At 41.4% G+C, this 3,798-nt stretch overlaps 1 pseudogene; it reads left to right on the top strand.

Moving 5' to 3' along the window:
• Window positions 1-2,465: 2,465 nt before the first annotated feature.
• On the top strand, window positions 2,466-2,949 carry LOC124508937 (protein unc-119 homolog A-like; annotated as a pseudogene).
• Window positions 2,950-3,798: the final 849 nt, after the last annotated feature.

Here is a 3,798-nt window from a genome sequence, read left to right as displayed (position 1 = left end):
GAGGAATGAGAGAGAGAGAGAGAGAGAGAGAGAAGAAAAGATTTTCTTTCCTGAAGGAAAGAAAGTGATATCATTTTGCTCAGATTAGATTGTGCACCTGAGCAGGTGTCTAGATGTTCCATCAAATCGTTATAAGTCCTAAAAACTGAATTTCTTGCATTTGGAGGGAAACTTCAATTTAAGTCTAATCTTACTTGCATCTACAGTAGTCCCCCATCCATGAGAAATGCTTCCAAAGCCCCAGTAGATGCCTGTAACTGCATATAGTACTGAACCCTATATATACTTTGTTTTTTATAGGTACCTACCTATGATAAAGTTTGATTTATGAGCTATGCACAGTAAGAGATTAGCATAAAATAGGATAATTATCATAATATAGAAGTTATGTGAATGTGCCCTATCAAGCTCTGTCCTTCTTACAATATCTTATTGTACTGTACTCACCCCTCTTGTAATGGTGTGAATACAGAGGGGAGAACGAGATAGGCATTACAACTTAGCATTAGGCTACTTAAGACCTTCTCAGGATAAACAAGGATATTCTGCTGTTAGACTGTGGTTGACCCTGGGTAACTGACACCACAGAAACAGAAAATTGGGATAAAAGGGTATCACTGTATTATCTGTAGTCACTAGGGCTCTCTGCCAGTTCAAAAATGCAAATGAAGTATATTTCACATAGATCTAGTACGCAGGAAGAAAAGGAAGAAGATAAGAAAGAGAAGGAAGAAGAAAGAGAAGGAAAAAGAAAAGGGAAAGAAAATAAAAGAAGGAAGGAAGGATGGAAAGAAAGGAGGAAGGAAGGAAGGGAGGAAGGAAGGGAGGGAAAGAGAAAGAAATTAGCCTGAGACCAACCATCAGATTAATTGTGGAGAGCAAAACTAACCAATTAAGTATTCATTTCCAGGGAAGCACACAGCTGAAGTCAAAAAGGGCGAAAAGGTTAGTCAACAGATTTTCCTTCTCAGATATTATAAATTGATTTAATTTTTTCTGAGTTTATGCCTGGAGACCTACGGAAGAAATGTTTTGCTATATAGATTGTAAGCTACATAATACTGTTAATTTTGTTTCTAAATAAATCTAAATGTAAATGAGTCTCTTACTTATGCAGAAATTTAGCTAAATAATAATGTATTTGTTAAATCAAAAGTTGTATTATTCTAATTATCATCTCAGATGTTACAATACTGAGTCCCTCACACAATACTGAGACAAACTGTCTTTAAAGAAAGCTTTAAAGATAAAAGCTAATAAGGAAAAAACACTTTAGTGTTTTCTGGTAACCAATTAATGAAAACTGCCCTTCAACTGGGAAAAGAAATAGTTTTCTGGTAGGGTACCCTCTCGAGAGAGAGAGAGAGAGAGAGAGAGAGAGAGAGAGAGAGAGAAATCTCAAGGCAACCTAGCTATATGCATATGTGGCAACATCCCTCAGGACCTTGTAACAGGAGACCACCTAATCCGACTGTATGTTTATGTGTTACCATATATGAGAGACAAAGGAATAGAAAATGTAAAAAAAACTATGCCATATGGTGTGAGGGCTTAGTTCATGGAGTACGAACCCAACTGAGCAGTGCCTGCATGAATAAAGTTGTTTCCTGGAAAGAAAAGCCTCCCTGTCAAGACTCTCTGTTCAAGAATCCTGCTACAGTTTAAGCTCTTACAGTCTAATACCTGGGTTGATATTAGCTAAAGAAGTTTAAACTCCAACAGCATGTGAATAGACTATAATTTGTATGAGAGATGGCTGGGTAGCTGAGTCAATTGAATAACCAACTCTGGATTTCCACTCAGATCATTATCCCAGGATCATGGGATGACGCCACACACAGGGCTCTGTGCTGAGCAGGAGCCTGCTTAAGATTCTCCTTCTCCCTGTCTCTCTCCTACTGTCCCTCTCCCTTGCTCACATCTCTCTCTCTCTCTCTCTCTCTCTCTCTCTCAAATTAAAAAATAAAAATGAAACAAAATGAAGAATATAATTTTATGAGAATATCATGGAGAGATCTCAAAAATTCACTCTATTTTATGTCTAACTTTGAAATTTCAAATGTGATTAAAAATAAGCAATAGATAATGTTACAAAATATTTACTTTGCCAAACACTGTTTTCTGCTGAATGTTGCCTTTTCCCCCAACTTACCTATCTAGTTCACTCTTGGAACCTCTGTGACTAAAATGATCAGTTGATTACTGATTAATGTATCTCAGTCATCACTTTATGATTTCTTGAATAGTTACCATTTTTTAATGGTAGTTCCATTTTCCCCCTCAAGGTTCTTCATTGTCCTGAAAAATGCATTTTAGTGGTGTGGCTTACCATGAGTGATGCAAATTTGACCAATGTTACTCACCTTTGAACAGGCATCTTTACATTCTCTCAAAAAGGGCAAAATGTCCCCTTCTCTTCGCTCCAACAGGTGCAGGCAGCTGGCAAGCTGAGGCCCTGCAAGGCCATGAAGGTGAAGAAGAGGGGCGGCAGTGGTGAGGCTGGGATAGGGACACAGCCTGTTCCAGGGGCCTCTGGCCAAGCCTGGAGCGCCAGCCCAAGCCGCAACTTCAGAGCAAAGGGAATCTGGGTCTGGGAGAGAGCCGGGCCTCTGCGGAGGAACAGCTATAGGGCAGGAGGATGTGCTGGGGCAACCGCGGATCACCGCTGGCAACTTACCTATGCTTACGCGAGGAGAATATCTACAAAATCGACCTCATCAGGTTCAAGATTTGAGACACGGATTCAGGCACTGTCCTCTTTGAAATCAAGAAGCCCCAGCCTCAGAGTGGTTGCTTATCAACCGGCGGGACCTGGACCCCAATGCTGGGTGCTTTGTCCACCATGAGTACACACCTGCCTTCCTGGGTCAGAGGCAGGTGGGAGCCACGGTGGAGTCCACGGTGGGAGACAAGTCTGTCAACCACTTCCTCATGATTGAGAGGCACTAAATCGCAACCAGCTCCAGGTCTGCCTGGGGAGTGTTCCAAGAGCCCTGGATCCAGAGTCAACTAGGGAGGGAGGGTGCCTCATGTCCCACATCCAAATCAGCGAAGCCCATGGGCCTGGAGCATGGGGTGGGGTGGTAGGAGGTCTGTCTGCCTCCATGTCCAGAAATGCCTCCTGGGAGAGAGGTAGCCAGGACTTCCTGACAGCATAGTTGGGCCTTTTTGGAGTTTAAGCATAGTGTTCCCCTATCTAGGTTTTGAAGAAGTCAGGGCAGGGACCCATTCCTTGTCCCCTGCCCACCACCAACAGGCCATTTAGAGTTGTAAATTCACAGATGAAAATCCATGGTGGGGTTTGGCTTCCATGACTCCCAAGGGAGTCTGGGCCCTGGGCCCACCCCAGGTGTTACCATCCGGGGCCCAGCCACTGCCTGTGATGTGTGGGAGGGACTGGACCAACTGCATATAGTTTTCAAAAAACTCTTTTTCCTTTACTTTCTAAAAAGAAAAAACAAAGCAAAGTGTTGGAGAAACAGGGGTCTAAACAGAAAATAAATAATGTAACAGATTAGGATCAAAGGCAATTAAATAGTGACTGTTTTAACATTTTCTCTTGTTTACTAATATCTTCATTTCCTTACATAAACTGGCTCACACTTATATGGATTTTATTCTCAAAATAGCTTAGTCTACACATAGCTGCACAGCACTTCAGTTTATTAATTGTAGTATCAAAATTTACTACAACTTATAACTCTTAAATGTAGCCTGCTAAAATAGCCAAATAGTATAATTAGATAAAAAAAAACATGCTCATTGAGAAAGATAGTATATTTCCATTTTCTGTGTAGA

The sequence above is a fragment of the Lynx rufus genome, unplaced genomic scaffold (genome assembly GCF_022079265.1).
Source record: "Lynx rufus isolate CCGP_SWC_20201006 ecotype Redwood Valley unplaced genomic scaffold, mLynRuf1.p SCAF_13, whole genome shotgun sequence".
Lineage (NCBI taxonomy): Eukaryota > Metazoa > Chordata > Mammalia > Carnivora > Felidae > Lynx > Lynx rufus.
The sequence above is the reverse complement of the archived record's forward strand: the minus strand, read 5'-3'. Positions and strand labels throughout refer to the sequence as shown.